Genomic DNA, 20,331 nt, shown 5'->3' with positions numbered 1-20,331 from the left:
GACCAGCCTGGCCAACATAGCGAAACCCCGTCTCTACTAAAAATACAAAAATTAGCCAGGTGTGGTGGCAGGCACCTGTAGTCCCAGCTACTTGGGAGGCTGAGGTAGGAGAACCGCTTGAACCCAGGAGGCAGAGGTTGCAGTGAGCTGAGGCAATACCACTGCACTCCAGCCTGGGTGATAGAGTGAAACTCCGTCTCAAAAAAAAAAAAAAAAAAAAAAATGTGGCCGAGCACAGTGGCTTACACCTGTAATCCCAGCCATTTTGGGAGAGCAAGGGGAACAGACTGCTTGAGCCCCAGAGTGCAAGACCAGCCTGGGCAACATGGTAAAACCTCATCTCTAAAAAAAAAAAAAAATGCAGTAAGTTAGCCAGGTCTGGTGGTACAAACCTGTAGTTCCAGGTACTCAGGAGGCCGAGGTGGGAGAATCTCCTGAGCCCAGGAGGTCAAGGTGGCAGTAGGCTATAATTGTGCCACTGCACTCCAACCTGGGTGAGAGAGTGAGACCTTGTCTCAAAAAAAACAAAGAAAATTTTAAAATTTCTTGAAACAAATGAAAATGGAAACACAACATACTAAAACCTACAGGATACGGCAAAAACTGTACTATGAAGAAAGTTTACAGCAAATGTGCCTACATCAAGAAAGTAGAAAAACTTCAAATAAACAACCCAACAATGAATCTTAAAGAACTAGAAAAGCAAAACCAAACCAAACCCAAAATTAGTAGAAGAAAAAGATCACAGCAGAAATAAATTAAATTGAAACAGAAAACACACAAAAGATGAAAGGAAAAAAAAATTTGGTTTTTTGAAAAGATAAACAAAATGGACAAACCTTTAGCCAGACTAAGAAAAAAAGAGCAAAGTCTCAAATAAATAAGATCAGAGATGAAAACAAAAGAGACATTACAAGTAATACCACAGAAATTCAAAGGATCATTAGAAACTACTGGCCAGGCATGGTGGCTCACGCCTGTAATCTCAGCACTTTGAGAGGTCGAGGCAGGCGGATCACTTGAGGTCAGGAGTTCAAGACAAGTCTGGCCAACATAGTGAAACCCCATCTCCACTAAAATACAAAATAAAACAATACAAAAATTAGCCAGGCATGGTGGCAGGTGCCTGTAATCCCAGCTATTGAAGAGGCTGAGGCAGGAGAATCACTTGAACCTGGGAGGCGGAGGTTGCAGTGAGCCGAAATTGCACCATTGCACTCTGCACTCTAGCCTGCTGGATGACAGGGTGAGACTCTGTCTCAAAAAAAAAAAAAAGAAAAAAGGAACTACTATGAGCAACTATATAACAATAAACTGGGAAACCTAGAAGAAACCGCTCAATTCCTAGAAACACACAACCTACCAAACCCAAACCATAGTGACATCCAAAACCTGAATAGACCAACAGCAAGTAACAAGACTGAAGCAGTAGTAAGAAGTCTCCAAGCCAAGAAAAGCCCAGGACCTAATGGCTTCACTGCTGAATTTTACCAAAGATTTAAAGAGCTAATACCATTCCTACTCAAATTATTCTGAAAAAATAGAACAGAGTACTTCCAAACTCATTCTATAAGGCCAGTATGAACCTGATACCAAAACCAGACAAAGACACATCAAAGAAAGAAAATTGGCCAGGCGCAGTGGCTCATGCCTGTAATCCCAGCACTCCAGCACTTTGGGAGGCTGAGGCGGGTGGATCACCTGAGGTCAGGAGTTCAAGACCAGCCTGGCCAACATGGTGAAACCCTGTTCCTACTAAAAATAGAAAAAAAAAATTAGCCGGGTGGGCTAATTAGTGGTGGTGGGCGCCTGTAGTCCCCAGCTACTCAGGAGGCTGAGACAGGAGAATCGCTTGAACCAGGGAGGCAGAGGTTGCAGTGAGCCAAGATCGCGCCACTGCACTTCAGCCTGGGTGACAGGAGCAAGACAATCTAAAAGAAAAAAAGGAAGAAAATTACAGGCCACTATCTCTGATGAACACTGATGCAAAATTCCTCAACAAAACACTAGCAAAATGAATTCAAGACCAGCCTGGCCAACAGGGTGAAGCCTTGTCTCTACTAAAAATACAAAAAAATTAGCAGGGCATGGTGGCGCACACCTGTAATCCCAGCTCCTTGGGAGGCTGAGGCAGGAAAATTGCTTGAACCCAGCAGGCAGAGGTTGCAGTGAGCCGAGATCATGCCACTGCACTCCAGCTTGGGCAACGAGAGTGAAATTCTGTCTCAAAACAAACAAACAAACCAAAAAAACGAATTCAACAACATATTAAAAAGATTATTCAACATGACCATGTGGGATTTATACCACCCACGGAGACAAGGATAGTTTCAAATAAACAAATCAATCAATGTGATACAGCCTATCAACAGAATAAAAGACAAAAACCATATGATCATTTCAATTGATGTTGAAAAAGCATTTGATAAAACTCAGTATCCTTTCATGATAAAAAAAAAACTCTCAAAAAATTGGTTATAGAAGAAACATACCTCAACACAAAAAGAGCTTTATACAACAGACCCATAACAGAGTGTTTTCCCCATTTAGTATTACATTAAAAGGCTTCCTCTAAGATATGAAACACAGCAAGAATGCCCACTTTCAATACTGTTATTCAACATAGTACCAGAAGTCCTAGCTATAGCAATTACATAACGAAGAAATAAAGGCATCCAAATTGGAAAGAAACTAGTCAAATTACTCTTATTTACAAATGATATGAGGCCGGGCATGGTGGCTCACGCCTGTAATCCCAGCACTTTGAGAGGCCAAGGTGGGTGGATCACTTGAGGTCAGGAGTTCAAGACCAGCCTGGCCAACATGGTGAAACCCCATCTCTACCAAAAAATACAAAATGAAGCCAGGAGTGATGGCTCACACCTGTAATCCCAGCACTCTGGGAGGCCGAGGCAGATGGATCACTTGAGGCCAGGAATTAAAGACTAGTCTGGCCAATATGGCAAAACCCCATCTCTACTAAAAATACAAAAATTAGCTGGGTGTGGGAGTGCTCACCTGTAGTCCCAGCTACTTGGGAGGCTGAGGCATGAGAATCATGAGAACCTGGGAGGCAGAGGCTGCAGAGAGCCAAGATCGCACCACTGCACTCCAGCCTGGACTGTCTCGAAAAAAAAAAAAAAAAGATATGATATATTTGGAAAAATGTAAAAACTCCACCTAAAACTATGAAAATACATTCGGCCAGGCACACAGGCTTACGCCTATAATCCCAGCACTTCGGGAGGCTGAGGTGGGCAGATCACCTGAGGTCAGGAGTTCGAGACCAGCCCTGTCAACGTGGTAAAACCCCCGTCTCTACTACAAATACAAAAATTAGCCAGGCCTGGTGGCGCACGCCTGTAGTGCCAACTACTCAGGTGGCTGAGGTGGGAGAATCGCCTGAACTCAGGAGGTGGAGGTTGCAGTAAGCTGAGATCACACCACTGCACTCCAGCCTGGGCTACAGAGCAAGACTTGTCTCAGACAAAAAAAAAAAAAAAAAGGACTAATAAATTCACTAAAGTTTTAGGATATAAAATCCATATATAAAATCAGTAGCATTTCCATATGACAACAATGACCTATCTGAAAAAGAAATGAAAAAAGTACTCCCATTTATAATATCTACAAATAAAATAAAGTACTTAATAAGTTAACCTAAGGTTAACCTAATAAACTTAACCAAAGGAGTAAAAAATCGCTACAACGAAAACTATAAATCACTGATGCAAGAAATTAAAGAGAACACACACACACACACAAATGGAAAGAGGCCAGGCATGGTGTCTCATGTATGTAATCCCAGCACGTTGGAAGGCCAAGGTGGGAAGACTGCTTCAGTGAGCCAATGGGTCCAAAACCAGGCTGGGCAACATAGCAAAAAGTTGTCTCTACAAGAGAAAAAAAAAAAAAAAAAATTAGCCGGGCCTGGTGGCATTCATCTGCAGTCCTCAGGCACTAAGGAGACTGAGGCAGGAAGATCTCGTGAGCCTAGATGGTCAAGACTGCAGTGAGCCGTGACTATGCCACTGCACTCCAGCCTGGACAATAGTGTGAGACCCTGTCTCCAGAAAAAAGACAAAGATATTCCATGTTTATGAATTGAAAGAATCAAAATTGTTTTTAAAAAAATCCATACTACACAATCTACAGATTAAATGCAATCCCTATCAAAATACCAATGATATTTTCCAAAGAAATAGAAAAATAAATCCTAAAATTTACATGGAGCCTCAAAAGACCCAGAATAGCCAAAGCTATTCTGAGCAAAAACAACAAAACTGGAAGAATCACATTATCTGACTTCAAATTATACTAGTGCCATAGTAGCCAAACAGCATGTTAGCAGCATTAAAATAGACACATAGACCAATGGAACACAATAGAGAACCCAGAAATAAATCCATATATCTACAATGAACTTATTTTCGACAAAGGTGGTAGGAACAGACACTGAGGAAAGGACAGTCTCTTCAAAAAATATTGCTGGGAAAACTAGATATCTATATGCAGAAGAAGGAAACTAGATCCCTATAATCCCTATTTCTCACCATTTACAAAAATGAAATCAAGACAAATACTTCAGTCAAAAACCTCAAACTATGAAACTACTACAAGAAAACACTGGGGATATTCTCCAGGACACTGGTCCGGGAAAAGATTTCCTTCTTTTTTCTTTTTGAGACAGGGTCTCACTCTGTCGTCCAGAATGGAGTGCAGTAGGGTGATCTCGGCTCACTGCAGCCTCTGCCTCCCTGGCTCAAGTGATTCTTCTCCCTTGTGATTAGCTGGGATTACAGGTGTGGGCCACCATGGCCTGGCTAATTTTTGTATTTTTAGTATGGAGAGCGTTTCACTGTGTTGGCCAGGCTGGTCTCGAACTCCTGACCTCAAATGATCCACCCACCTCGGCCTCCCAAAGTGCTGGGATTACAGGCATGAGCCACCGCGCCCAGCTAGGATTTCTTGATTACTACCCCAAAAGCATAGGTAACAAAACCAAAAATAGGCAAATGGGATCACATCAAGTTAAAATGCTTCTGCACAGCAAAGGAAACAACAAAAAAGTGAAGAGACAACCTACAGATGGGAGAAAATATTTGCAAACTATCCATTTTACAAGGTATTAATAACCAGAACATGGTTCGAGCATGGTGGCTCACACCTATAATCACAGCATTTTGGGAGGCCGAGGCGGGTGGATCACCTAGGTCAGGAGTTCAAGATCAGCCTGGTCAACACAGTGAAACCCTGTCTCTACTAAAAATACAAAAATTAGCTGGGCGTGATGGCACACACCTGTAGTCCCAACTACTCGGGAGGCTGAGGCAGGAGAACTGCTTGAACCCAGGAGGCGGAGGTTGCATCGAGCCGAGATCACGCCACTGCACTCCAGCCTGGGTGACAGAGCAAGATTCCGTCAAAATATAAAATAAATAAAAGAAAAGAAAAGAAAAAAAAAAAGAAAAAAGAAAAGAATAAAATAAAATAAAATAAAATAAAATAGAACATATAAGGACCTCAAACAACTCTACAGGGAAAAATCTAATAATCCAGTTTTTAAAATAGGCAAAATATCTGAATACGCTTTTCTCAAAAGAAGACATACAAATGTCAAACAGGTATATGAAAAGGTGCTCAACATCACTGATCATCAGAGAAATGCATCAAAATTTATCTGATCAAAACTACAATGAGATAAAACATCTCACGCCAATTAAAACGGCTTATGTCCAAAAGACAGGCAATAACAAATGCTGGCAAGGATATGGAGAAAAGGGAACCCTCATACACTGTTAGTGGGAACGTAAATTAGTATGGTCACTATGGAGAATAGTATAGAGGTTCCTCAAAAAATTAAAAACAGAACTACCATACAATCCAGCAATCCCACTGTGATAGATACATACCAAACAGAAAGGAAATCAGTACATCAAAGAAATACAGACACTCCCATGTTTATTGCAGCACTATTCACAATAGCCAAGATTTGGAAGTAACCTAAGTTGCTTCAACTTAGCAACCTAAGTTATACATCAACAAACAAATGGATAAAGAAACTGTAGCATACGAGCCAGGCGTGGTGGTGGCTCACACCTGTAATCCCAGCATTGTGGGAGGCCAAGACAGGTGGATCACCTGAGGTCAGAGTTCGAGACCAGCCTGCCCAATGCAGAGAAACCCCATCCCTACTAAAAATACAAAATTAGCCAGGCATGGTGGGACATGACTGTAATCCCAGCTACTCAGGAAGGCTGAGGCAGGAGAATCGCTTGAACCCAGGAGGCAGAGGCTTCAGTGAGCCGAGATCGCACCACTGCACTCCAGCCTGGAAACAGCAAGAATCTGTCTCAAAAAAAAAAAAAACTTAAAAAAAATAGAATGGATATTAGAATTTATCAAGTACTTTTTCTGCATCTACTGAGATCATATGGTTTTTCTTTTTTTATTTGTCAATATGGTAAACTACATTGATTTTCAAGTTATAGATTAATCCTGAATTTCTGACATAAACCCCACTTGGGTCAAGATATGTCATCCTTTTTATATGTTCTTGAATTCTATTTGCTACAATTTTGTGTGAAATTTTATATATGTTAATGAGGAATACTGATATAGTTTTCTTGTAATATCTTTGGTTTTGGTATCAAGATAACGCTAACGTTACAGAACAAGTTGGGAAAAAATATCCTCCTCTTCAATTTTCTGGAAAAGGCTGTACAGAAACGGTATTATTTCTTCCTTAAACATCTGATAGAACTTCCCTGTGAAATTACGTGAGTCTGGATATTTCTGTGGTTAGATTTTTAAACTATGATTTCAATTCCTTAAACACACACGAAGTTATTTAGCTTACCTATTTCTTCTTGATTGACTGACTGATTGATTGATTGATTGATTTTTTGAGATAGGGTCTTGCTCTGTTGCCCAGGCTGCAGTGCAGTAAAACAATGACAGCTCACTGCAGTCTCAACCTCCCAGGCTCAAGTGATCCTGCCACCTCAGTCTCTCAAGTAGCTGGAACCATGGACATGCACCACCACACCCAGTTAATTTATTTTTCTGGAGATGAGGTTTCGCCATGTTTCCCAGGCTGGTCTAAAACTCCTGGGCTCAAGTGATTCTCCCCCCTCCCAAAGTGCTGGGATTACAGGAATGAGCCACCTTGCCCAGCCCCTATTTCTTCTTGAATAAACTTTTGTAGTTTGTGTCTTTCAAAGAATTTGTCATTCCATCTAAGTTTGTCAAATTTATTGACATAAAGTTGTTCATAATATTCTATTATTATCCATTTAGTATCTTTAGAATATGTAGTGATATCACCTAATTCCTGATATCAGTAATTTGTATCTTCTCTTTTTTTGCCTGATCAGCCTGGTTAGAAGTTTATCCATTTTAAAAATCACCCTTGGTTTCACAGATTTTTCTCTTGCTTTTCTGTTTCACATTTCTTTGAATTCTACTTTAATCTTTATTATTTTCTTTTCTCTGCTTATGTAGAGTTTAATTTGCTCTTCTTTTTCAAGCTTTTTAAGGTGGAAGCTAAAGTCACTGATTTGAGATCTTTTCTAATGTAGATAATCACTGCTACAAATCGTTTCCTAAGGAGTGTTTCAGTGGTACTCCATAAATCTGGATATGTTGTTTTCTTTCTTTCTTTTTTTTTTTTTTTTTTGAGACAGTCTCACTCCGTCACCTAGGCTGGAGTGTAGTGATGTGATCTTGGATCACTGTAACCTCCGCCTCCTAGGTTTAAGTGATTCTCGTGCCTCAGCCTCCCGAGTAGCTGGGATTACAGGTACAAGTCACCCACACCTGGCCTTCTTTTTATTCTGTTCAAAATATTTTTTATAATTTTTTTCTTTTTTTAACTTTAATTCTTTTTTCCTTTTTCTTCACCTCTGTTTTCTGAAACCTCACCTGGATTGAAATATTTTTTATTTCCTTTTTTAAAAAATATTTTCTTTGGCCGGGCGTGGTGGCTCAAGCCTGTAATCCCAGCACTTTGGGAGGCCGAGATGGGCGGATCATGAGGTCAGGAGATCGAGACCATCCTGGCTAATACGGTGAAACCCCGTCTCTACTAAAAAATACAAAAAAACTAGCCGGGCGAAGTGGCGGGCGCCTGTAGTCCCAGCTACTCAGGAGGCTGAGGCAGGAGAATGGCGTGAACCCGAGAGGAGGAGCTTGCAGTGAGCTGAGATCCGGCCACTGCACTCCAGCCTGGGTGACAGAGCGAGACTCCGTCTCAAAAAAAAAAAAAAAAAAAAAATTTTCTTTGCCCAATAGATAATTTTAAAGTATGTTTTCTTGGGTGAGGTTTCTTACTAAAAAACTACAAATTAAAATAAAAAATAACATAAAAAAGAGACAAGTTTAATTTTAAAAAGTAAAAAAATAAAATTTAAAGAAAAGGAAGTGAAAAGGAAATGGTGGCTCACGCCTGTAATCCCAGTACTTTGGGAGGCCAAGGTGGGCGGATCACCTGAGGTTGGGAGTTCGTGACCAGCCTAACCAACATGGAGAAACTCCCTCTCTACTAAAAATACAAAATTAGCCAGGCGTGGTGGCGCATGCCTGTAGTCCCAGCTACTGAGGAGGCTGAGGCAGGAGAATCGCTTGAACCCGGGAGGCGGAGGTTGCAGTGAGCGGAGATCGCGCCATTGCACTCCAACCTGGGCAACAAGAGCAAAACTCCGTCTCAGAAAAAAAAAAAAAAAAAACAGAAAGAAAAGGAAGTAAAATTCTTTTAAAAATAAAGTATGTTTTGCAGTTTCCAAATTCTGTACTCGAGAATTTTCCAAGAATCTTTCTGTTACTAATTTCTAACTTAAATACCTTATGGTCAGAGAATGTACTTTGTATAACCCAAATTCTTTCATAGTTATCAAGACCTGTTTTATGGCTAAGAATCTGATCTTTTTTTTGTTTTTTCATTTATTTTGTGTAGAGACAGGGTCTTGCTATGTTGCCCAGCCTGGTCTTCAACTCCTGGCCTCACACAATCCTCCCACCCTGGCCTCCCAAAGTGCTGGGATTACAGGAATAAGACACCATGCTCAGCCTGAATGTGGTCTGTCTTGATAAATATTCCATGTGCACTTTAGCAGAATATCTCTTCTGCTGTTGGGCAGAGGGCTCTATAAATGCCAATCAAGTAAATAGTGTTGTAACAAGTCTACTATATCCTTGCTGGTTTTCTATCTACTTGTGCTATCGACTAGTAAAAGAATGGCATTAAAATCTCTGACTAAAATTATGGATTTGTCTTTTTCTCCTTTCAGTCTATCGGTTTTTGCTTCTTGTATTTTGAAACTGTTATTAAAGGCATAAACATTAAGAATTGTTATATCCTTTCAATTAACCAATCCCTTTATTATAAAAAAGCATTAATAAATTATCCTTCTTCATTCCTGATAAAAATCAGTCTGTATGAAACAAAAGCTACTTTTCAATTTCAGATTATTAATACTTTCCTCTCACATAAAATGTATATATAGGATGCCTTTAGATTTACCTAAAATAAATGTATAAACCTGTTGATTGTAAACATTAGTTATGTGTAGATAACAGCATTTCGATGGTTTTTACATTTAAAAAAAATTTTTTTTTTTTTGGAGGCAGGATCTCACTCTGTTGCCCAGACTGGAATGCAGTGGCACAATCATAGCTCACTTCGGCATCAAATTCCCAAGCTCAAGTGATCCTCTTAGCTCAGACTCCTGAGTAGCTGGGACTACAGGCACGCACCACCACATCCAGCTAATTTTTTCTAACTTTTGTAGAGATCGGGGTCTCTCTATGCTACCCAAGCTGGTCTTCAACTACTGGCCTCAAGTGACCCTCCAGCCTCCACCTCCTGAGTCGCTGAGATTGAGACGGTCACCCAGGCTGGAGTGCAATGGCACGATCTTGGCTCACCGCAACCTCCGCCCCACCGGAGTTCAAGCGATTCTCCTGCCTCAGTCTCCCAAGTCTCTGAACTTACAGGCGGCCCCCACACCACCACCACCACACCTGGCTAATTTTTGTATTTTTAGTAGAGACAGGGTTTCACCATATTGGCCAGGCTGGTCCCAAACTCCTGAACTCAGGTGATCCACCCGCCTCAGCCTCCCAAAGTGCAAGGATTACAGGCGTAAGCCACTGTGCCCGGCCAATATCAGCATTCTAAAAAATGAAGAGGACTGAAGGTGGTGAGTGCCAGGACATTCTTCTTCTCTGAGAGGAAAAAGAGATATGGCAAAGGATGCCAGTTTAACGATAAGATGCCTAGTGTGGTTGGTTTAGGACTACCCACAGGTGTTTGGCTGTATTTACCCAATGCCTGTACCCCCTGTGAATCTAGGAAGTAACTAACTTGCTTTTGATTTTACAAGTTAATAGGCGGAAGAAACTGGCATTGTCTCAGATGAGACTATGGAAAGTGGACTTTTGAGTTAACGCCAAAATCAGTTAAGACTTTGGGGTTGGGTGCGGTGACTCACGCCTGTAATCTCAACACTTTTGGAGGCTGAGGGGGCACGGATCACTTGAGGTTAGGAGTTCAAGACCAGCCTGGCCAACATGGCGAAACCCTGTCTCTACAAAAACTACAAAACTTACTCACTGGAACCTCCACCCCCTGGGTTCAAGCAATTCTCCTGTCTCAGCCTCCCAAGTAGCTGGGATTACAGACGCACGCCACTATGCCCGGCTAATTTTTGTATTTTTAGTAGAGATGGCGGTTTCACCATATTGGTCAGGCTGGTCTTGAACTCCTGACCTCAGGTGATCCACCCACCTCAGGCTGCCAAAGTACTGGGATTACAGGCGTGAGCCACTTGTGTATGTCAGCAGTGTGAGAACAGTAGAGATGGGGGTCCTGCTACATTTCCCAGGCTGATCTCAAACTCCTGGTTTCATGCAATCGTCCCACCTAGACATCCCAAAGAACTGGATTACAGGTATTAGCCACAGCACACAGCCACAGTACTTTGACACAGTACTTTGACATAAAGAGCTGAGAAAAAATCTTGACCCAGCCAGGCACAGTGGCTCAAGCCTGTAATCCCAGCAATTTGGGAGGCTGAAGCGGGAGGATCACTTGACCCGAGGAGTTTGTGAGACCAGCCTGGGCAACAAAGTGAGACCTAGCCCCTACAAAAAACTTTAAAATGAGCTGGTGTTGTGGCACACGCCTATGATCTTACCTACACAGGAGGCTGAGGCAAGAGGACTGTTTGAGCCATAAGTGCCACTGCCCTATAGCCTGTGAGCAAGACCCCATTTCAAAACAAAACACACACACACACACAAAATAAATGTGTTGATTTTCTTCATTCAGGTCTTGCACATTTTTTTGCTTGGATTATTCATAACTATTTTACAGTTTTGTGGCTAAAGGGAAAGGAGTTCTTGTGTTTGTTTAAAAATTACTACTGGTGGCTGGGCGCAGTGGCTCATGTCTGTAATATCAGCACTTTGGGAGGCTGAGGCAGGTGGATCACCTGAGATCACGAGTTCGAGACCAGCCTGGCCAACGTGGTAAGACCCCGTCTCTACTAAAATCACAAAAAAAAATTAGCCGGGCATGGTGGCAGGCGCCTGTAATCCCAGCTACTCAGGAGGCTGAGGCAGGAGAATCATTTGATCCCGGAAGGCGGAGGTGGCAGTGAGCCAAGATCGCCCCATTGCACTCCAGCCTGAGGGACAAGAGCGAGACTTCGTCTCAAATATAAAAAATAAGGTGCCCAAGGTGGCCGAATAGGAATAGCTCCAGCCTCCAGTTCCCAGCGTGAGCAACAAAGACGACAGGTGATTTCTGCATTTTCAACTGAGGTACCCGGTTCATCTCACTGGGGCGTGTTTGACAGTTGGCGCTTGTCTGCGGGTGCAGCCCAACCAGCAAGAGCTGAAGCAGGGTGAGGCATCGCCTCACCTGGGAAGCGCAAGGGGGCAGGGAATTCCTTTTCCTAGCCAAAGGAAATTGAGACACACAACACCTGGAAAATTGGGTAACTCCCACCCTAATACTGCCCTTTACCAATTGGATAAAGAGTAGTCAAGACCCATCAGTCTGCTGTATTTAGGAGACCCATCTCACATGCAGGGACACATATAGGCTCAAAATAAAGGGACAGAGGAAGATCTACCAAGCAAACGGAAAACAAAGAGCAGGGGTTGCAATCCTAGTCTCTGATAAAACAAACTTTAAACCATCAAAGATCAAAAGAGACAAAGAAGGCCATTACATAATGGTAAAGGGATCAATTCATCAGGAAAAGCTAACTATCCTAAATATATATGCACTCAATACAGGAGCACCCAGATTCATAAAGCAAGTCCTTAGAGACTTACAAAGAGACTTAGACTCACATACAATCATAATGGGAGACTTCAACACCCCACTGTCAACATTAGACAGATCAACGAGACAGAAAGTTTACCAGGATATCCAGGAATTGAACTCAACTCTGCACCAAGCGGACCTAATAGACATCTACAGAACTCTCCACCCCAAATCAACAGAATATACATTCTTCTCAGCAACACATCGCACTTATTCCAAAATTGACCACATAGTTGGAAAGCACTCCTCAGCAAATGTACAAGAATAGAAATTATAACAAACTGTCTCTCAGACCACAGTGCAATCAAACTAGAACTCAGGACTAAGAAACTCAATCAAAACCACTCAACTACATGGAAACTGAACAACCTGCTCCTGAATGACTACTGGGTACATAACGAAATGAAGGCAGAAATAAAGATGTTCTTTGAAACCGATGAGAACAAAGATACAACATACCAGAATCTCTGGGACACATTTAAAGCAGTGTGGAGAGGGAAATTTATAGCACTAAATGCACACAAGAGAAACCTGGGAAGACCTAAAATTGACACCCTAACATCACAATTAAAACAACTAGAGGAGCAAGAGCAAACACATTCAAAAGCTAGCAGAAGGCAAGAAATAACTAAGATCAGAGCAGAACTGAAGGAGATAGAGACACAAAAAACTCTCCAAAAAAAAATCAATGAATCCAGGAGTTGGTTTTTTGAAAAGATCAACAAAATTGATAGACTGCTAGCAAGACTAATAAAGAAAAGAGAGAAGAATCAAATAGACGTAATAAAAAAACGATAAAGGGGATATTACCACCGACCCCACGGAAATACAAACTACCATCAGAGAATACTATAAATACCTCTAAGCAAATAAACTAGAAAACTTAGAAGAAATGGATAATTTCCTGGACACTTACACTCTCCCAAGACTAAACCAGGAAGAAGTTGAATCCCTGAATAGAACAATAGCAGGCTCTGAAATTGAGGCAATAATTAATAGCCTACCAACCAAAAAAAGTCCAGCACCAGACGGATTCACAGCCGAATTCTACCAGAGGTACAAGGGGAGCTGGTACCATTCCTTCTGAAACTATTCCAATCACTAGAAAAACAGGGAAGCTTCCCCAACTCATTTTACGAAGCCAACGTCATCCTGATACCAAAGCCTGACAGAGACATAACAAAAAAAGAGAATTTTAGACCAATATCCCTGATGAACATCGATGCAAAAATCCTCAATAAAATACTGGCAAACTGAATCCAGCAGCACATCAAAAAGCTTATCCACCATGATCAAGTGGGCTTCATCCCTGGGATGCAAGGCTGGTTCAACATACGCAAATCAATAAACATAATCCAGCATATAAACAGAACCAAAGACAAAAACCACATGATTATCTCAATAGATGCAGAAAAGGCCTTTGACAAAATTCAACAGCCCTTCATGCTAAAAACTCAATAAATTCGGTATTGATGGAACGTATCTCAAAATAATAAGAGCTATTTATGACAAACCCACAGCCAATATCATACTGAATGGGCAAAAACTGGAAGCATTCTCTTTGAAAACTGGCACAAGACAGGGATGCCCTCTCTCACCACTCCTAATCAACATGGTGTTGGAAGTTCTGGCTAGGGCAATCAGGCAAGAGAAAGAAATAAACGGTATTCAATTAGGAAAAGAGGAAGTCAAATTGTCCCTGTTTGCAGATGACATGATTGTATATTTAGAAAACCCCATTGTCTCAGCCCAAAATCTCCTTAAGCTGGTAAGTAACTTCAGCAAAGTCTCAGGATACAAAATCAATGTGCAAAAATCACAAGCATTCTTATACACCAGTAACAGACAAACAGAGAGCCAAATCATGAATGAACTCCCACTCACAATTGCTTCAAAGAGAATAAAATACCTAGGAATCCAACTTACAAGGAATGTAAAGGAACTCTTCAAGAAGAATTACAAACCACTGCTCAGTAAAATAAAAGAGGACATAAACAAATGGAAGAACATACCATGCTCATGGATAGGAAGAATCAATATTGTGAAAATGGCCATACTCCCCAAGGTAATTTATAAATTCAACGCCGTTCCCATTAAGCTACCAATGACTTTCTTCACAGAATTGGAAAAAACTGCTTTAAAGTTCATATGGAACCAAAAAAGAGCCCGCATTGCCAAGACAATCCTAAGCCAAAAGAACAAAGCTGGAGGCATTACGCTACCTGACTTCAAACTATACTACAAGGCTACAGTAATCAAAACAGCATGGTACTGGTACCAAAATAGAGATATAGACCAATGGAACAGAACAGGACCCTCAGAAATAATACCACACATCTACAGCCATCTGATCTTTGACAAACCTGAGAAAAACAAGAAATGGGGAAAGGACTCCCTATTTAATAAATGGTGCTGGGAAAATAGGCTAGCCATAAGTAGAAAGCTGAAACTGGATCTTTTCCTTACTCCTTATCGAAAATTAATTCAAGATGGATTAGAGACTTAAATGTTAGACCGAAAACCATAAAAACCCTAGAAGAAAACCTAGGTAATACCATTCAGCACATAGGCATGGGCAGGGACTTCATGTCTAAAACACCAAAAGCAATGGCAACAAAAGCCAAAATTGACAAATGGGATCTAACTAAACTAAAGAGCTTCTGCACAGCAAAAGGACCTACCATCAGAGTGAACGGGCAACCTACAGAATGGGAGAACATTTTTGCAATCTACCCATCTGACAAAGGGCTAATATCCAGAACCTATAAAGAAATCAAACAAATTTACAAGAAAAAAACAAACAACCCCATCAAAAAGTGGGCAAAGGATATGAACAGACACTTCTCAAAAGAAGACATTCATACAGCCAACGGACACATGAAAACATGCTCATCAACACTGGCCATCGGAGAAATGCAAATCAAAACCACAATGAAATACCATCTCACACCAGTCAGAATGGCAATCATTAAAAAATCAGGAAACAACAGGTGCTGGAGAGGATGTGGAGAAATAGGAACACTTTTACACTGTTGGTGGGACTGGAAATTAGTTCAACCATTATGGAAAACAGTGTGGCGATTCCTCAAGTATCTAGAACTCGAAATACCATTTGACCCAGCCATCCCATTACTGGGGATATACCCGAAGGATTATAAGTCATGCTGCTATAAAGACACATGCACACGTATGTTTATCACGGCACTATTCACAATAGCAAAGACTTGGAATCAACCCAAATGTCCATCAGTGACAGATTGGATTAAGAAAATGTGGCACATCCCCGTCTCTACTAAAAAATACAAAAAACTGCTGGGCGCGGTGGCTCAAGCCTGTAATCCCAGCACTTTGGGAGGCCGAGACGGGCGGATCACGAGGTCAGGAGATCGAGACCATCCTGGCTAACACGGTGAAACCCCGTCTCTACTAAAAAATACAAAAAACTAGCCGGGGAGGTGGCGGGCGCCTGTAGTCCCAGCTACTCGGGAGGCTGAGGCAGGAGAATGGCGTAAAAACCCGGGAGGCGGAGCTTGCAGTGAGCTGAGATCCGGCCACTGCACTCCAGCCTGGGCGACACAGCGAGACTCCGTCTCAAAAAAAAAAATAAAATAAAATAAAATAAAAAAATAAAAATAAAAATAAAAAATACAAAAAACTAGTCAGGAGAGGTGCCGGGTGCCTGTAGTCCCAGCTACTCAGGAGGCTGAGGTTGGAGAATGGCGTAAATCCGGGAGGCGGAGCTTGCAGTGAGCCGAGATCCGGCCACTGCACTCCAGCCTGGGCGACAGAGCGAGACTCCGTCTCAAAAAAAAAAAAAAAAAGAAAATGTGGCACATATACACCATGGAATACTATGCAGCCATAAAAAAGGATGAGTTCGTGTTCTTTGTAGGGACATGGATGCAGCTGGAAACCATCATTCTCAGCAAACTATGGCAAGAATAGAAAACCAAATACCGCATGTTCTCACTCATAGGTGGGAATTGAACAATGAGATCACTTGGACATAGGAAGGGGATCATCACACACCAGGTCCTATTGTGGGGAGGGGGCGGGGGAGGGACAGCATTAGGAGATATGCCTAATGTAAATGATGAGTTAACAGGTGCAGCACACCAACATGGCACATGTATACATATGTAACAAACCTGCACGTTGTGCACATGTACCCTAGAACTTAAAGTATAATAAAAAATAAAAAAATTTAAAAGAATAAAAATTACTACTGGTATATTAATAACTTATGACAGGGTCTCTAACATCGTTTTAAATGCTGGGAATTAAAGCAATGAAAATACCAAATCTTTGTCTTTATGGAGCTTATATTACAGTTGGAAAATAATTAGTAAACTTATATTTTCAAAAACATAGATGCCGCATGGCCGGGCGCAGTGGCTCACACCTGTAATCGCAGCACTTTGTGAGACTGACACGGGTGGATCTACTGAGGTCAGGAGTTTGGGACCAACCTGACCAACATGGTGAAACCCCGTCTCTACTAAAAATACAAAAATTAGCTAGGTGTAGTGGCTCACGCCTATAATCCCAGCTACTCTGGAGTCTGAGGCATGAGAATTGCCAGGAGGCGGAGGTTGCAGTGAGCTAAGATCGTGCTACTACACTCCAGCCTACGTGACTGAGCGAGACTCTGTCTCAAAAAAAAAAAAAAAAAAACCCTTGGTGCTATGAAGAAAAGTAAATCAAAACAGAAAGTGGAACGGAAGGGGCCTATTTTTATGGTGTCATCAAGGAATCTCTCTGAAGAAGTAAAGAAGTAAGATCTAGGCCAGGCGCAGTGGCTCATGTCTGTAACCCCAGCACTTTGGGAGGCCGAAGCAGGCAGATCACGAGGTCAGGAGATCGAGACCATCCTGGCTAACACGATGAAACCCCGTCTCCACTAAAAATACAAGAAGTTAGCCAGGTATGCTGGCAGGCACCTGTAGTCCCAGCTACTCGGGAGGCTGAGGCAGGAGAATGGCGTGAACCCGGGAGGTGGAACTTGTAGTGAGCTGAGATTGCGCCACTGCACTCCAGCCTGGGCGATAGAGCAAGACCCCATCTCAAAAAAACAAAAAAAAAAAGTAAGATCTAGCCAGGCGCAGAGGCACAGGCACACACCTATAATCCTAGCACTTTGGGAGGCTGAGGCGGACAGATCACCTGAGGTCAGGAGTTCGAGACCAGATTGACCAACCAAAATACAAAAATTAGCCAGGCGAGGTGGCACATGCCTGTAGTCTCAGCTACTCGGGAGGCTGAGGCAGGAGAATCGCTTGAACCCGGAAGGCAGAGGTTGCAGTCAGCCAAGATTGTGCCATTGTACTCCAGCCTGGGCAACAAGAGCAAGACTCCATCTCAAAAAAAATAAAAAAGAAGATCTAAGCAGGGGCCTAAGTGGCATGAAGAAGCAAGCAAATCATATGATAACAGAGGAAGAACATTCCAGGCAGGAAAAACGTCAATAATAAAAGCCTTAAAGCAGTAAGTAACTTGGTCTTTGAGGAACAGCAAGGCCAGCGCCTCTGGAGCTTAGAGGAGTAGTAGGAGATGAGATCAGTGAAGGAGAAATCAAGTAAGGCCTTTTAGGCTAAAATTAGGTCTTTGGATTTTTTCTAAATATGATGAAAAACTATGAGGAGCCTTTAAATGAGAGTGACATGTTACTATTTATGTCTTTCATTTTAGCTGTTGTGAGAACAAACTAGAAGGAGAAAAGAATGGAAGCAGGAAGAGCAGATAGAAGGCGATTAACAACAGCCCAGAAAAGACATAATAACAATGGCTTATATTAGGGCAAAGGAGTGGGAGCAGCAAGAAATGATAATATAGGGGATACAGTTTGAAGGTAAAGCTGCTGCTGGTGGATTGAATGTGTAAGGGGAAAAAAAGAGAAAGCAAGTATGATTTCCATTTTGTGGCTTGATTAAGTGGGTAAACGACAGTACCATTTACTAAGAGGGTAAAAGTCTGAGAAAATGGTAGGTTTGAGGAAATAAACCAATAATTCTTTTTCAGACAAGTTAAAATTGACATGCCTACTAAAATATTCAAGAGATGTAGAAAAGGCAGTCCTGGCAGGGCACAGTGGCTCACACCTACAAACCCAGCCCTTTGGGAGACCAAGGTAGGAGGATGCCTGAGGCCAGGTGTTCGAGAACAGCCTGGGCAACGTCACAAGATCCAGTCTCAATAACAACAATAAAATTGTTGTTAGTATGCACCTACAGTCCTAACCAGGTGTGGTAGTATGCACCTATAGTTCTAGCTACTCAGGAGGCTGAGGCAGGACGATCACTTGAGACCAGGAGTTCAAGGTTACAGTGAGCTATAATCGCATCACTGTACTCCAGCCTGGGTGACAGAATGAGACCCTGTCTCGAAAAATGAAAACGCAGTCCATTATAGTGTGGAGTTCAATGAAGATGTCAAGGCCTGAGTCAAGAGCAAATTAATAATGCTTACAGCCATGGCATTAGATACCCAAAGAACCGTCAAATACTAACGGACGAACACTGATAAAGAAAAGTTACAAAGCCTAAGTCTAGGTAGGATACAACAACCTTCAAGTGAGGAAAGAGACGCTAGAAAATAAGACCGAGAAGGAGCTGCCATAAATTAGGAAAGAGTAAGGATGATACGGCATCCAGAAAACCAAGTAAAGTTTTTATAAAAACAGGAAATGATCAATCACCTGTGTCAAATGCTGGTGAGAGTTAGAGTGATTTAAGGATGGAGAACACTGACAAGAGTGATTTCAGTTGGTGGGAGTGGAAAAGAGCCAACCTGGAAAGAACTGGGGAAAAAATGGAATCTTAGAGGGCAGAGATACTGAGAACGAGCAATTCTTTTTTTTTTTTTTTTTTTTTGAGACAGAGTCTCACTCGGTCGCCCAGGCTGGAGTGCAGTGGCCGGATCTCAGCTCACTGCAAGCTCCGCCTCCCGGGTTCATGCCATTCTCCTGCCTCAGCCTCCCAAGTAGCTGAGACTACAGGCGCCCGTCACCTCGCCCGGCTAGTTTTCTTTGTATTTTTTTAGTAGAGACGGGGTTTCACCGTGTTAGCCAGGAAGGGCTCGATCTCCTGACCTCGTGATCCGCCTGTCTCGGCCTCCCAAAGTGCTGGGATTACAGGCTTGAGCCACGGCGCCCGGCACAAGCAATTCTTTCTGACAAATTTTGCTGTAAATGAGAAGGAAAGGTGTGTGTGAGAAATGAGCTGCTTTTGTTTTTTTCCTTTTGCCATTCCTATTGAAGTTAGAGAATTAAGAGTTATAGCATGTTCGTATCCTAAGAAAAATGATTCAGCAGGAAAAATAATACAGGGGATGCGCTGGTCTAGATAAAATAAAAATAAAACAAATAAAAACAATGATACAGAAGATAACCCAGAAGCAAAATCCTTAAAGAGACAAGAAGTCACAACACAGATGAACATAGATGAATTGGCTTTAAAAAAAAAAAAAAAAAAAAGTGTGTCTGCAAGTAGGACTCGCTTTTGCTGCAGAGAATAAAAACACTATGTGCAATACTTAAATCGATCAATAAACAAACAAACATGCCCAGCGCAGTGGCTCACGCCTGCAATCCCAACACTTTGGGAAGCCAAGGTGGGATGATTGCTTGACATAGCGAGAGCTCGTCTCTAAAATAAAAAAATAAAATAATGTTTTTAAAAAACAGCTAAGAGTCTAGAAGGAAAGGAGATTACATAGTCTTCTTAGCAAACTAAGTAGAAAGACAAGCAGATACAGCAATGCTGTAGGCACAATGGATATGTGTGGCCATAAATTTAAAGCGAGACGAGCTAGCATATTTGTTTTCTCCAGCCACACTCCATTGTTTAGGTTCAAGGAATTACAGAGTTGACAAAGAACTGAGTGTAATCGGGGTTGAAGTTTTGCCTTGATTACAATGAAGGAAGAGAAGAACAAGAGTTTATCACTTAACACCACAGAATGGTACATACAGAACACTAATAGTAACTAAAATTTTTATT

At 41.8% G+C, this 20,331-nt stretch overlaps 1 protein-coding gene across 10 annotated transcripts in view; it reads right to left on the bottom strand.

Annotated features, from left to right (window-relative positions):
- The window catches only part of LOC105489059 (DENN domain containing 4C), a 148,222-nt gene that overhangs the window by 110,864 nt on the left and 17,027 nt on the right, over positions 1 to 20,331 (bottom strand). The window contains exon 2 of one of the 10 annotated variants that reach the window (XM_071077832.1): positions 3,756 to 3,893. The exons of 5 other annotated variants lie outside the window; for them this stretch is intronic. The gene's annotated coding sequence lies outside the window, so the exon portion shown is untranslated. Of the gene's footprint in view, positions 1 to 392; positions 414 to 3,018; positions 3,040 to 3,755; positions 3,894 to 20,331 lie in introns of those variants that run through there. 4 more of the 10 variants (XM_071077833.1, XM_071077834.1, XM_071077836.1 and 1 more) reach the window with 4 other exon arrangements.

The sequence above is a fragment of the Macaca nemestrina genome, chromosome 14 (genome assembly GCF_043159975.1).
Source record: "Macaca nemestrina isolate mMacNem1 chromosome 14, mMacNem.hap1, whole genome shotgun sequence".
Classification (NCBI taxonomy): domain Eukaryota; kingdom Metazoa; phylum Chordata; class Mammalia; order Primates; family Cercopithecidae; genus Macaca; species Macaca nemestrina.
This window is presented reverse-complemented; position numbering and strand designations above follow the sequence as displayed.